The following is a 16,071-nucleotide window of genomic DNA, read 5'->3' on the forward strand; positions in this document are numbered from 1 at the left end:
ACAAGTGGCACCTTCTGGAAGCCCCCTCCAATTAAGGGTGGAGGGCAGGCTCACAAAACTGAAGGGCCAATAGGAGGCTGTCCATCACTCAGAGATTGGGGCGGCATGGTGGGATAGACTGCTGCCTCACAGCGCCAGATACCCGGGTTCGATTCCAGCCTTGGGTGACTGTGTGGAGTTTGCATGTTCTTCCCGTGTCTGCATGGGTTTCCTCCCACAGTCCAAAGATGTGCAAGTTAGGTGAATTGGCCACGCTGAATTGACTCTTGGTGGGCGGGGGATTAGCAGGGTAAATATGTGGGGTTACGGGGATAGAGGCTGGGTGTGATTGTTGCCGTGCAGCTCACCTTTCCAATACACAATGAGCTGCTCGGGTAAGGATTTTCCATTTGATGGTCCAAATGGCCTTCAATGTAGGGATTCTATGATTAGCAGCCTTATGGTCAGAGGCAGGAGCTACCAATGTGGGTGGGGAAAAATGGAGATGACCTCTGTAGAGCTTTGCAGATTTTCCAAATCGCAGAGGCCACATCTGCCAGGTTGTCACCAAAAGAGAAAATGCTGGAAAATCTCAGCAGGTCTGGCAGCATCTGTAGGGAGAGAAAAGAGCTGACGCTTCGAGTCCAGATGACCCTTTGTCAAAGCTCAAGGGTTTTGTCAGGTTGTTGTCATGTGGGACAACTGTAACTGTGTCTCAATGGCTATGGTATGTGTGGGACGGGGTTTCATGACCTGCCTTTGGGAGGTCACCTCCAGATCTTGGCCCTGTGTTAGTCTCAGCGGGGCGCTCACATGTCAACAGTAAAACTCGAGTTGGCGTTTGCAAATTGGCCTTAATAGATCCTTCAATTAGCCTAATTGACTACCCAATCCTACTTCCATGAAAATTGTTTAGAGGCGGGACTGTGGCAGGAGACCAGACTGACAGCTGGCATTGAGAAATTGCTGCCCATCTGCTCCGGTCCCACCCCCACCTCAGCAGCCAAATGAAAATTCAGCTCCATGTTCAGACACAGGCTGAGTTTTAAACATTTTTTGTTAAGGCGTCATCAAGGTTAGGTATGTTGCCATCCTTGCTATACAGACAAAGAACAAAGAACAATACAGCACAGGAACAGGCCCTTCGGCCCTCCAAGCCCGCGCCGCTCCCCGGTCCAGGATTGAATCCTGAATCCAGGATCCCCGCCCAATTTTCCAGCCTATCTACATACCAATATCCTATCCACCAGACATATTAAGCAGTTGCAGTCTGGATTTGATATAGAATTACAAACACTTAACCCCAGTCAAATAATTCACAAAATCTGCTGGCAACCATTGCAGTACATTGAAACATCCTCATGAGAGTTACAACTGCTGTTACTCTGTCTTCCATTTTGCTATTGGCTTCTCAGAGTCTGGTCCATGAATTGGCTTCCCACCTGAACTATCAAACCCAACTATCTTGACTTGGTAGTAGAGTCATAAATCTAGCAAAGTTGTGGGTTTACGATTCTGCCAGTAGAACAATAAAGCTGAATTTAGAAGCGCAAAGACAAGCAGCCTCCTGCAATGCAAATTCAATGGGCACCAGCATTAAAGTGACTTATGAGAGTGGTTGGTGTAATATAAGGGTCTGGCACAAAGAGGGTTAACTTGGAACTGAGTACAGCACCGCCCACACTGATGTAAGAGAACACCTGATCTGCACCGAGGCCTGTGTGGAAGCAAGCATGGAGACAGCTTCAAGCTTAGATTTTTTACTGCACGGATGTATATAGTATCTAATAGTTAATAAATACTTACTGTTGAACTAGCTAAGACTACAAAAACACCTTAAGTAGATCTACTGAACTCTGCCATACATCTTACAACATGGTGGCAGTGAATAGAAGAAATCAAAACCTCACAGAGACCACAGAAAAAAATAAAATCCTGAAAATAATCAAAGACACACTCTGACCTGAAGAAGAGCTCAAGAAACAAAGGCACAGATGGAAATCTTCAAAGAAAAGCACCAAAGAAAGGCTTGGAAGCTGAAGACAGAAAGTGAATTCCTCACTGCAGTAGAAGACTCCATTGATTCCCATGGAAGTCCAGCTTCAATACCCAGTGTGTGAGCTAAAAATTATAAATTCCTACGCAACACAAGCCCTAAAAAAGATTAAGTATTACCGAGGTCAGAAATTGCCATTTAAATTTCAGTCTGAAAAACCCAGTTCCTGAGTCTGCACAGCTAAACAAGTGGTGGCCGAGATTGCTCAGAACAAAAAAAATTTAATTAATTAAAAATTAATCACAACTCAGTAGACAGCTTTAAAAACACAGCAAAAGCTGTGACTTGATGCCTCTAAGACCTGAGAACATTGTACTAAAGTGGGGAAGATTCTAATCAATTGATCCAGATAGCTATTGTTGGAAAAAATTGAACATTGGGATCATGAACTCTATTACTGGGGACCCACTATGACTGGCAAGTATGGGAAAACCCTTTGTGTGGAAGTGTATGACGGTTCCATCTTGGATTTTCAGAATCCACTCAAAGCAGGAATTTAAAAGTTTTAACCATAGGTCAGAAATCCACACTTCGAGATCAAATTGAACTTAATCAAGGTCCACATCAATAGTAAGACTGGGGTCTCTTGAGTAAGAGATTTCTTAAATACAGGATTGATTCAGGTTTGGATGAAAATACAAAAGCTGAACAAATTAACATACTGCATTATTTGGTAGGTCTGATAGCTGACAATATCCTTTTCTTCTGCCCTATGTAATCGACGAACAGTATGCTTTGTCTGTGTAGCGCGCAAGAAACAATACTGCATACCAATACATTTGACAATAATAAATCAAATATATCAAATCAAGTCAATATGTTTTTTAAATTCATTCATGGGCTGTGGACATTGATGGTTAGACCAGCGTATATTGCCCATCCCTAATTGCCCTTGCGAACGTGGTGGTGAGCTGCCTTCTTGAACCACTGCAGTCCATGTGGTGTAGGTACACCTATCGTGTTTTAGGGAGGGAGCTCCAGGATTTTGACACAATAACAGTGAAGGAACAGCGATATATTTCCAAGTCAGGATCATGAGTGACTTAAAAGGGAACTTCCAGGTGATAGCGTGACCATCTCTTTCTTTCCCTTGTCCCTCTAGATGGTAATGGTCAAGGATTTGGAACTTACTGTCTCAGGAGCCTTGATGAGTTCCTGCAGTGTATCTTGTAGATGGTGCACTCTGCTACTACAGTGCATCAGAGGTAGAAAGAGTGAATGTTTGTGACTTGGGTGCCAATTCCGCAGGCTGCTTTGTCCTGGATGGTGAAGAGTTTCTTGAGTGTTGTTAGAGCTGCACTCATCCAGGCAAGTGGACAGTATTCCATCATATTCCTGACTTATCAATGGTGGACAGGCTTTGGGAAGTCAGAAGGTGAGTTATTTGCTGTAGGAGTCCTAGTCTCTGAGCTGTTCCGGTAGCCACAGTATTTATATGGCCAGTCCAGTTCAGTTTCTGTTCAATGGTAACTCCCAGGATGTTGACAGTAGGGGATTCAGCGATGGTAATGCCACTGAATGTCAAGGGGTGATGGATAGGTTCTCTTTTGTTGAAGCCTGGCATTTGTGTGGCATGAATGTTACTTGCTACTTGTCATCCCAAGTCTGGATATTGTCCATGTCTTGCTGCATTTGGACATGAACTATTTCAGTATCTGAGGAGGCATGAATGGTGCTGAACATTCTTTAATGAACATTCCACTTTTGACCTTATGATGGAAGGAAGTACATTGATGGAGCAGCTGAAGGTGGTTTGACTTAGGACACTAGCCTGAGGAACTAAAAAAGGAATCAATAAATCATCTGCAAAATTTGATGAAGTTTTAAAATCATTTGATGCTTATTTTAACCTCAGAAGTTGCAAAATCCTTGAATGGGCTAAATTTAATCAACGTGTCCAACAACCAGAAGAACCTGTCGACTCCCGAGTGTGGCACAGTGGCACAGTGGTTAGCACTGCTGCCTCACAGCACGAGGGGCCCAGGTTCAATTCCGGCCTCAGGTTGCTGTCTGTGTGGAGTTTTCACATTCTCCCCCTATCTGCGTGGGGTTTCCTCCGGGTGTTCCAGTTTCCTCCCACAGTTCAAAGATGTGCAGGTTAGGTTGATTGGCCATCGTAAATTGCCCCTTAGTGTCAGGGGGATTAGTAGGGTAAATGCATGGGGTTGCAGGAATAGGGCCTGGTGGGATTGTGGTTGGTACAGACTCGATGGGTCGAATGGCCTCCTTCTGTACTGTAGGGATTCAATGATCCTTCATTTATGAACTGTTGAAAATGACTGAGGGCTGTGATTATGGTGGCTTGAAATCTGAGCAAATCGGGGATAGAATAGTTATATGACGGGTGAATGGTGCACTCTCAGATACACTTCAAATGAAGGAAGACCATTAAAAAGGTTATCCAGATTGTCTGCAATCTGAAATCTGTTTGCAGCACTGAGCCATATTAAGGGGAGAAAGCAAACCATGGTACGAAGTAAACCTCACTGTCCAGTCAGTGAAACAGCACAGAGACAGGGCACTCCAGGCCAAATGGAACAATACCTTAACCAACCAGTGGACTAACCATGCCAGTGCTGTGGAGCAAAGCGCCCCGTAGGCATGGCCAATGTCCAGCTATTTCAGCCCAATGTTTTCAATGTAACTGAATTGGACACTTCAGGAAGCTGTGCAAAGCCAAAACACCAAAATACAGAGGAGATCCGAAGAGGATTCATGAGATCGAGACAGCACACCAAGTGGACATACAGCATGCTTCTTGGGTGAGGTCCTGGATTTTTGTTCTGGAATGTGGATGCAGTAGACCAGAATCCAGTATTGGGGCAAATCCAGGGTGTGCATGTAACAGCAGGAAAAGGAATGTCTAAGAAAGGGTTAAAACACAGGGTCCACCATAACTGCAGGCAGACATACAAATTAACATCTCAGACTGCCAACATAGTTACGTTACAGGTGAAATCATTTCAAGGCCTTGGTGAACAATGCAGGGTCGATACTGATTAGCAAGGCTCCACTGAGTCTAGAGAAATCACTGTTCCTAGAAACTGGGGAGATAGAACGGTTATCACACCATCGAAACCTATTTATCACACACATCGCTTTTGCATCACAAAAGAGATAGACAAAGATAGGTGGACTTAACCGATTAACGTGAAGTACCCAGGACAATAGACCCGCCTAATGTAATCAGCTATAATCAATTCAAGCTATTTGTATCAATGATATCCTGTATTACAAGACCCTGGACCCAAGAGAACAGTATAAGTAATGTGTACAGCCTTTGTATCTTCAGAGTCAGCCCAAGATACAGACTGGACTTCACTGGATCCGGGCTGATTCGCCCTCATGCATGTGGAAATAAAACCGTTTTACTGAAGCCTGACATGGACCCAGAGACTCCTCCTTTATTCCTTCCTATATCCCGACAAACTTTAGTTTGAACATGAAAGCCACTGTTATGGTCCTACCAGACAAAAGAGCTGTGGCTGAGAAACTTCTGGCATCAAATAGCAGACATACCACTTTATGGGCCTGGGGAAGGCATGATTCTGGAACCATTAAGGTATGGCAGGAAACAACTCATTGAGCTGATACATGTCATCCATAACCAATCCTTTTTTCTCTTGAGCAGAGGTGCCTGCGGAGCCCTGAATCTCACCAAACAGCAGACAATGGCAAAACAGCCAATGTCACAAATTATACAGAACTTCAAGTTCCCCAGAGCCCCAACAAGAAGGATTCTCTCAACTGGAACTTCAGCTCTGAATTGGCTTCTCTCTTTGCAGAGCAGTTTTTGTCCATTTTCATTATAGGTGCCAGAAGTCCATCATTGGTTGGATCAGCCAACCACTCAGATATACAATCATACAAGAAGGAGCAGAAGTAGGCCATTCAGTCCCTCAAGCCTGCTCTGCCACTCAACAAGATCTGGCTGATCTGTTTGTGTTTCAAATTCCACATTCCCATCAATCCCCAAAACTTCTGATTCACTTGCCTGACAAGAATCTATCTATCTCCATCGAGACTGTTCAGGATCTTATATGCTTTCAAGACTTGATCGTTTGAGTTATAAGGAGAGGTTAGATAAACTGGGATTTTCTTTCCCTGGAGCATAAGAGACTTAGGGGTGATCTTATAGAGGTCTATAAAATAATGAGGGGCATTGATCAGTTAGATTGTCAACATCTTTTCCCAAAAGTAGGGGAGTCTAAAACTAGAGGGCATAGTTTTAAGGTGAGGGGGGAAGATACAAAAAGTTTCCAGAGGAGCACTTTTTTCACACAGAGGGTGGTGAGTGTCTGGAACGAGCTGCCAAAGGTAGTAGAAGAGGCGGGTACAAATTTGTCTTTTAAAAAGCATTCAGACAATTACATGGTGTTATACCGGAGTCAGACTGGAGGTTCAACAATACAGTTTTAGTTCGGACATGAAGCTTCGGGGAGAAAGCACTGGTACTCCGCAGTAATTGGCAGCTACCTTCTCAATAATAATGGTAGTTGATCATTTTTATACCTTTTAGACAATAGGCAGTCCGGACATTAGCCGTTTAACACATCGTTATAGTTGAGTAGACAGATCATGGTGATCGATAGTTAACACATCGTTACAATCAGACAGGTACAGACATGGGCAGTTAACATAGCATTGTTCATAGAATGGATACATTTCCTCTATCAATGACTGGTTTCGATCTATACATTCAGTGATTGGTTTTGTTGCATTTATGTATTTATGTTCCCATCTGTGGCTGATCTTATTATCAGTCTTATTGTTTCTGGGTCTGCCCTTCTCTTAAAGTGCCTCAAGCTCTGACTAGCTTCCTGCAGCATTTCGGTTACTGCATGTTTTAACTTTAAGTAACTTGTCTGTGCTAAAAGCCAGTGCCTGTTTAATGTTCCTTCCCAGGTAACTATTTTGTGTGCCAGGCAACCATTTTGTGTGCCAGGTAACCATTTCTTTAATTGCCCCACAACACATGGGTAGGATGGGTATAGAGAGATCTGGGCCAAACGCGGGCAATTGGAACTAGCTTAATGGTTAAAAAAATGGACGGCTTGGACAAGTTGGCCGAAGGGCCTGTTTCCATGCTATAAACCTCTATGACTTCCTTCTCTTTTAAACTCCAATGGAATCAAGCCCAGCCTATCGAACCTATCCTTATAAGGCAACCCACTCATTCCAGGTATCAATCTAATAAACCTCCTCTAAATCACCTCCAAAACATTTACATTCCTCTTTAAATGCAACAAAACTGCAGAAAGTATTCAAGATGCAGTCCCACCAATGCCCTGTATAACTGAAACATATTTTTATTTTGACTCTTTATTTTGTCTTTGGGTTCTGACAAAGGGTCATCTGGGCTCACTCAATCAAATCAAATCAAGTCTCCACAGACCCGCTGAGATTTTCCTGCCTTTTCTGTTTTTGTTCAAGATTCCAAATCTGCAGTATTTTGCTTTTATCTTTATTTTTACATTAAATTTCTCGTGTAATAAAGGGTAGCATTCCATTAGACTTAATAGCTAATTAGCCTTAATTAGCCTTGTTATTGCAACTCCTCAAGTAGATGACAACCAAGAGAGGAACTAGCCATGAGAAGGGCATCAACTCCCAACTCTAATGCCAGTGGAGCACGCTGAGACCACAGAGCAGATACTGCAATCTCCAGCCTGCATGACATCTTCAAGAAGACGACCATCATTCCGGTACCTAAGAAAAACCAAGCCGTGTGCCTTAATGACTATCGGCCACTGGCTTTGACATCCATCATTATGAAGTGCTTCGAAAGGTTAGTCATGGCACGAATCAATTCCAGCGTCCCGGACTACCTGGATCCACTACAGTTTGCCAACTGCCGCAACAGGTCCACAGCAGACGCCATCTCCCTGGCCCTGCACTCAACCCTGGAACACCTAGATAACAAGGACACCTATGTCTGACTGCTATTCATTGACTACAGCCCAGCCTTCAACACTGTTATTCCCACGAAACTCATCTCCAAACTCCGTGGCCTGGGCCTCGGCACCTCCTTCTGTGACTGGATCCTGAACTTCCTAACTCACAGACCACAATCAGTGAGGATAGGCAACAACACCTCCTCCACGATCATCCTCAACACCGGTGTCCCACAAGGCTGTGTTCTCAGCCCCTGGCTATACTCCTTTTATACCTATGACTGTGTGGCCAAATTCCCCTCCAGTTCAATTTTCAAGTTCGCTGACGACACCACTATAGTGGGTCAGATCTCAAAGGATGATGAGACACAGTACAGGGATGAGATAGAGAATCTGGTGAACTGGTGCGGCACCAATAATCTCTCCATCAATGTCAACGAAACAAAGGAGATTGTCATTGACTTCTGGAAGCGTAAAGGAGAACATGTCCCTGTCTACATCAACAGGGACGAAGTAGAAAGGGTCGAGAGCTTCAAGTTTTTCGGTGTCCAGATCACCAACAACCTGTTTGGTGCCCCCATGCTGACACTATAGTTAAGAAAGCCCACCAATACCTCTACTTTCTCAGAAGACTAAGGAAATTTAGCATGTCAGCTACGACTCTCATCAACTTTTACAGATGCACCCTATAAAGCATTCTTTCTGGTTGTATCACAGCTTGGTATGGCTCCTGCTCTGCCCGAGACCACAAGGAACTACAAAAGGTCATGAATGTAGCCCAATCCACCACGCAGACCAGCCTCCCATCCATTGGCTCTGTCTACACTTCCCGCTGCCTCGGCAAAGCAGCCAGCATAATTATGGACCCCATGCACCCAGGACATTCTCTCTTCCACCTTCTTCCTTCGGGAAAACGATACAAAAGTCTGAGGTCATGTACCAACTGACTCAAGAACAGCTTCTTCCCTGCTGCTGTCAGACTTTTGAATGGACTTACTTTGCATTAAGATGATCTTTCTCCACACCCTAGCTATGACTGTAACCCTGCATTCTACACTCTCTCATTTCCTTCTCTATAAAGGTATGTTTTGTCTGTATAGTGCGCAAGAAACAATACTTTTCACTGTATGTTAATGCATGTGACAATAATAAATCAAATCAAATCAAATCAAAAATCATTGCCACAAACAATGCTGGAACTGAGTAGCAGCTATCCATTGACAACAGAACACCACACAGCCAAATGCAAAGGTGAGCTGACTCCCACGTAACAGCTTCACAACTGAAAGGGCCATCTTCCATCCTGCATGTGTCACAGTGAGTTACACAAAGGAAGAAAGGGAAAAAAATACGATTAACGTGAACCCAGGGTTCATCTCCTAATAAAGGGCAGGATAAACTATCACTACACTGGGGACTTGACAAAGTGCGATTCAATGCTAGACTATGGAAAAAGAGAATGCAAAGACATCCAGATGCCAGCACAACCTCCTATTCCACAAAATTTACTTGCAGCAACAGAGCTTACCGCTCCTCCGACAATTGTGAGAACAAGACATGGAAGGGTTATAAGGCCTCCAGAAAGTCTGAACCTATGAACTCAGTGACTTGAGGGGAATTGGGGTGGGGAGAAGGTTTTGAAGATGGGATAGTACTAATAATGTAACTACATGGGGTAAACTGGGATAACTTGGATATAGATATGTTGGACATAGATCGAGTGTAGTACATAAAGGGATAGTGTGGGACAGAGTACAGTGATGTAAGAGAACACATGACCTGGACTTAGGGGTCAGTGTAGTGTTGGACAGAGACAAGTGTAGAAGAAAGCATGGAGACAGCTCCTCGTTTGAGCTTTTATTACATAGTTAGTAATAGTTAATAAATACTTACGATTGAACTACCTAAGGCCACAATTACCTTAATAAGACCTATTGAACTATGCCCAACACCTTACAACATTTGATGGTACAACAAGGACATTAAAATGCCTCTGCACTCCTATTGTAGGTAAGGCAGAGGTCAAATACGAGGAAAAGTTCCTTTTCACTGGCTCTCAAGCATCCCTATGTCAGATATAAGTACAAGCTACAGTGGGTCGAGAATAATGCTCATTCCCATTAGTGTGCTGCCGATTGCCAATTTGTTTGGAAGTCCATTCATCAAATAATTTAGAACCACTGCCTGGGCAAATACTATTGTAGAACCATCAAACTCATTATAAACAGATTATTTGACAATCTACCTAATGTATATTAAAACATTATAAAAAAAAACAAAGGATTAATAAACACAGCTAATACCCATGCATTCATTTCATTATTATTAAAGCTACTGACAATTCCAACCAAGCAATCTGCTGGGAGGTGAGAATTAAGTCATCGGATTCAGTAAATGCATTTGATCAGCAACTATTACATGCTTCAATAAGCACATTACTCACATCACTGGCTACATTACACTGTTATTAAGCATCCATTAAACAATGGGTATCTCAAGAGCAGCTTGCTCCAATCAGGTTTAAACCATTAGGATAGAATTCTACAAGCAAAGTGCTCAAGCACTTTCACACTGAAAAAATCAACAACGTGGATACCGAAAATCCAAAATAAAAACAGATAAAGCTCAAAGTCAAGGCAGTATCTACGGAGAGGTCTGAGAAAAGATCATCGACCTGAAGCGTTTGCTCTGATTCTCTCTCCACAGATTTTGCCAGATTACTTACTCAGTATTTCCAGCATTTTGTGTATTGACTCTCTCACTGAGGCGGACTTAGACTGGCATCCTCCACTCAGCATTTTCAATGGTTCTCTTATTCCTTTTGCAAGCACATCGGGCTGAATTTTTGGGGCTTCCCCCTCCCAAGGGTCAGGTCAGAGATGCGGGAGATGGAGGGGAGCCTCCAAAAATACTGGCATTGGCTGGCAGGTCGGCTTCAGGATGCTGTTCTTGGTGCTGGTCACTTTGGGGGTAGGTGGTTTCAGGGCTGAGAAAGGTCATGAGCTGGGCAGGCATTTAAACTCATTAAAAGCATTGTTAATGGCAAGTTTTGGAGACCAATTGGGATTTTGCAGTTTCCCAAAGCAACGGGGGTGGGGGAGGGGATGCAGATTAACTATGTGGAGCCACGCGCCCAGTGACAGCTGGGAAAAGAGGAAACCAGTACTTCAGGCTGGTTGACAAGCTTTCTGTGTCTGCCTGTATGAGGGTACTCTGTAGAAGGGGGTTTTCCATCTCTCCCCTCCATAGTGGTGGTCTGGCTGCTTTCGCTGTGTTGCTACGTAAGGATTTGAAGAGGTGACTGAGAGGGCACCTTCTTGTTGAGGCTGTTCCTTACCCTGTCTGCAGCAGTGTGCATTTCTGAAGCTGGAAGCCCTGTGACTGGTTCTTCAGCTTCCATAGCCCACGCGCTATCCTTAATTGGACAAGCCAGTTAAGAGGTCATCCACGTGAAACTCTTCAGTCTGATCAGTTCCCCACTGGAGGTGAGTTCCTGATCTGAAAAGGGGTGAATCCATGTTCAGACAGAGGATGAGGCATGCCCATTGCACTCTGGGTGTGCTGACGCCTACGATCATGGTTTGACCAGGCAAGGGTAGAGTAAAGGATCAAGGCAGCTGATGAGGTAAAACTGAGACTTTACCTGATGTAATTTTTGAAAGCCATCTCGGCCTTTTGGCTAAGATGAAGCATTAGATCAAGCCTGGGAGGGGATGTCATGCTTCATCCTGTCGGCTTGGATATTATTTGACCGAGCCCAAGATGGGATACAAAGCCTTGTCTTGTCAGCTTAGATCTGGTTTGTCCCTCATGTGGGGACTATGATTGGATTTAATCTGAATTGGCTTTTTTGAATAGAAATAAAGTATCAAAATGTACCCAAATAAAAAGAAACTCAGCTTCTGGGATTCCACTCCACGGTGAAAATTCAGCCAACAGTCATGAATAAAACTGGGTCTACGAGAATGTGATAATAAACTGCAAAATCATTTTAACCCAATTCACTGACTCGCAAAAAGTTAATCGATTCCCGAGTAACTCAATAAAAAGATAAAACTGGGAAATGCTGAATGCTTGGAAAAACCACAGATAATGTACTCCCAACTGGCACTCTCCAGCCTGATGTGCCTCTTCTTTAGAGAATTTGTTTTGAGGATATAAGCAATGCTGGCAAGACACATTTGTTAACTCGTTCCCATAGATGGGTTATGAGCCTTCTCCGAGAGCTGCTCAGTCCATGTGCTGATGGTGCTGCCAAGGTGATGGGAGGTTGGGAATTTCAGGATATTAACACAACCATCAATAAATGCCAATATACATCCAATTCAGGATGATGTGCGAATTAGAGCAGAACATACAGGTGATGGAGTTTGTATGATATTACCACTCTTGTCCTTCATGGTGGCAGAATTCACAGAGCTCGGAGGTGCTGTCACATTAATTGATGTTCCCATTCCTCCTTGTAAAGATGCCAGTGTCAAGCGGCACTGGGGTGGCTGTTGAGTAGTGTGCCTTCTTTTGGTGCATGACCAGCCAGGGTATATTACCTGAGCCACTAACCTTTTTTCCATGTCTCATGCATTCTGCTGCTTCCTGTCGTCATGTAGACTGGCTGGAGACTAGCATCACTGGCTCACTTATTCGGGAAGAGGCCAAATGGGATCATTCGGGAAGGTGTTTGCAACCATTTCAGCCTCGGGCCGTGCATTGGTGTTCTAACTTCCCTTGTGGCTGAGGTGAGGGATCTTCATGGATTCTCCTCCATTTGTTGGTTTTCTGATTTCTGACTACCATTCTTGCCTGGCTAGGGGAGGATGGCTGGGTTTTACTCTGATCTACTTGTTGTTTAATTCTGTCTACAGCATACCGCTTTTGTTTAGTATGCGAGGTAGTCACATTGTGGATTTACAAAACAAATTCCTTTCTCTGATATGCCTGATACCAGTCCTAAAGCACTGTCAATCTCATAAATTGGTGGAAATGGAGAAAGTGATGTGCCAGACCATGTTGTTACAGGATATGGTAATAGATAGAGTCATTGGGTGGAATTTTCCCATCCCGCACGCCGTGGGAATCGTAGCGGGTGGTGGAGGGGTGGACCATGCAACGGTCCATTGACCTCGGGCAGGATTTTCTAGTCTTGGGGAAAGCATGGCTGGAAAATCCCACCCAAAGGATTTTACAGCACAGATAGAGGCCCATCAGCTCATCGTGTCTATGCTGGCTATAAAGCACCTATCTGTTCTAATCACACTTTACAGCACTTGGTCCATAGCCTTGTATGCTTTGGCATTTCAAGTGCTCATCTAAATGCTTCTTAAATGATGTGAGGGTTCCTGCCTCTATCACCCTTTCAGACACTGAGTTCCAGGTTCCCACCACCCTCTAGATGAAAAAGATTTCCTCAAATCCCCTCTAAATCTTCTGCTCCTTAACTTATCTCTTTGCCCCTGGTTATTGACCCCTCTACTAAGGGGAAAAGTTTCTTCCCATCTACCCTAACACTTTGTGTCCCTCATAATTTTATACATCTCAATCAAGTCCCCCCTCAGCCTTCTCTGCTCCAAGGAAAACAACCCCAGCCTAGCCAACCTCTCTCCATGGCTGAAATGTTCCAGCCCAGGCAACAGCCTGGTGAATCTCCTCTGTACCTTTTCCAGCCTCGGGTGACTGTCTGTGTGGAGTTTACACTTTCTCTCCGTGCCTGCGTGGGTTTTCTCCGGGTGTTCCGGTTTCCTCTCACAGTCCAAAGATGTGCGGGTTAGGTTGATTGGCCATGCTAAATTGACCCTACTGTCAGGGGGATTAGCAGGGTAAATGGTGGGAATCGGCCCTGAGTGGGATGTGGTCAGTATAGGTTCGATGGGCTGAATGGCTTCGTTCTGTACTGTAGGAATTCTATGATTCTTATATCAATGGGGACCAAGTAGAAATGGTCGAGAGGTTCAAGTTTTTAGGTGTCCAGATCACCATCCTCCTAGTTAAGAAAGCCCACCAACGCCTCTATTTTCTCAGAAGACTAAGGAAATTTGGCATGTCAGCTACGACTCTTGGCACCTTTTACAGATACACCATAGAAAGCATTCTTTCTGGTTGCATCACAGCAAGGTATGACTCCTGCTTTGTCCAAGACTGCAAGAAACTATAAAGGGTCATGAATGAAGCCCAGTTCATCACTCAAACCAGCATCCCATCCATTGACACTGTCGACACTTCACGCTGCCTCGGAAAAGCAGCCAGCAAAATCAAGGACCCCACACACCCTGGACATACGCTCTTCCACCTTCTTCCACTGGGAAAAAATACAAATATCTGAGGACATGTACCAACCGACTCAAGAACAGCTTCTTCCCTGCTGCCATCAGACTGTTGAATGGACGTACCTCACATTAAGTTGATCTTTCTCTACACCCTGGCTATGACTGTAACATTACATTCTGCACTCTCTCGTTTCCTTCTCTATGAATGGTATGCTTTGTCTGTATAGCGTGCAATAAACAATACTTTTCACTGTATATCAATACATGTTACAATAATAAATCAAATCAAATCAAAAATTTATGACTGTTTATTTTTGGGAGCAACCGATGATAGAACTAATACCTCACTATCATAGGCACTGTACTGCTATTGTGTGTATTCCCATCCATTCAGGGCAGGATTATTAACATGCATCTCAATTTTCTGTAAATACCAGGTATAAGGGAACAAATTTCTTCCATTTGATGTTGGTACATGGTTCATGTCTATTTTAGTGTTTTGGACAATCAGTCACCATTCAGCATTGCATTGCAGAATGACAGTTTGAATATAGGACTTTGTTCTACGGCTAATCTGATATTTTTTTCCTGTACCTTTTTGGAAAAGAAACTATAAACTCAGCTAATGAAAATATTCTTTATCAGTGCAACTCCTATCCATTGACTCCATCTACACTTCCCGCTGCCTTGGAAAAGCAGCCAGCATAATCAAGGACCCTACGCACCCTGGACATACTCTCATCCACCTTCTTCCATCGGGAAAAGGATACAGAAGTCTGAGATCACGTACCAACCGACTCAAGAGCAGCTTCTTCCCTGCTGCTATCAGACTTTTGAGTGGACCTACCATATCTTTCTCTACATCCTAGTTGTGACTGTCACATTGCATTCTGCAACCTGTCCTTTTCCTTATCTCCTTTGTACTCTATGAACCGTATGTTTTGTCTGTATAGCGCGCAAGAAATAATAATCTTCACTGTATCCCAATAAATGTGACAATAATAAATCAAATCAAGTCCTTACTGATAAAGATTTTTTGGCAAATTGTAGCTGCTCCATTCACCCGCAACAGCATACACTACTTCAACGGTGCTTTTTTACGAAAGACACAGAAAACCTGCCGTGAGTTCCTGACAACTATAGTAAGGACAGTGGTGGGACGAGCCAATTTGCTGCTCGGAGAGATTTCCATTTTTCTCTGTGACAGGAATAGCTTAAACCTCTGCACTGAGATAAAGAGCTCAGAAATGGCAAGTGTACAACAGCCTCCTGTTCCTCCGACTCACACAGATAATTGTCACTTCATGCAGTTTAATACATGGAGATGACATGGCTGACAGAGAGGAGAACAAGAATTCTACTGGCAGACAGAATAATAAACAGCCACTGAGGCCCCAATGTCTTCTGAAGCAGCAGTGCTTGCATGCATGTTTGAACAGAACAAGCTATATTACGTCTCATAAAACTAGAGAGCTTGTCCTTTTTGCAGACTCTTACAAAGTTAGAAAGAAAAAGATAGCTGGGCTCTAAACAAAAGTAAATTAACCAATCATTGAGTACCTTTTGCAACCTTTTAAAGTTTTAGTTTGCCCAGTAGCATGGTGTGAAATTTGGAACTGATGTGTTTCTTCCATCTATTAAAAGCCAGGCCTATTTCAGCTGAGATGTTCGGAGCATGGGGAATCACAGGGATTGACTGTGAAGGAGTCACTTCACCAACATCCAAACAGAAGGAACAATGCCTGTGAGTTTTTAATTTAAAAGGTAGAGAAACCCAGGTGAAGAGCCAATACTTTCAAACCGACCAAAATGGTAAGAAAGAGATTAGACGGATCAAGCCATGGGTTGAAAGGAAAGTAGATTGTGAAAGGAAAGCAAGAAT

General features: G+C 43.7%; 1 protein-coding gene and 1 long non-coding RNA gene across 2 annotated transcripts in view; one reads left to right on the plus strand and one right to left on the minus strand.

Annotated features, from left to right (window-relative positions):
- LOC144497185 (uncharacterized) overlaps positions 1-12,633 on the plus strand; it is a 57,061-nt gene extending 44,428 nt beyond the window's left edge. Inside the window, exon 3 of the long non-coding RNA XR_013498524.1 lies at positions 12,537-12,633. This is a non-coding gene — a long non-coding RNA (uncharacterized LOC144497185). The remainder of the gene's footprint in view (positions 1-12,536) is intronic.
- Positions 1-16,071, minus strand: part of astn1 (astrotactin 1) — a 2,581,734-nt gene that overhangs the window by 720,240 nt on the left and 1,845,423 nt on the right. The gene's annotated exons all lie outside the window — the stretch shown is intronic.

The sequence above is a fragment of the Mustelus asterias genome, chromosome 8, assembly GCF_964213995.1.
Source record: "Mustelus asterias chromosome 8, sMusAst1.hap1.1, whole genome shotgun sequence".
Lineage (NCBI taxonomy): Eukaryota > Metazoa > Chordata > Chondrichthyes > Carcharhiniformes > Triakidae > Mustelus > Mustelus asterias.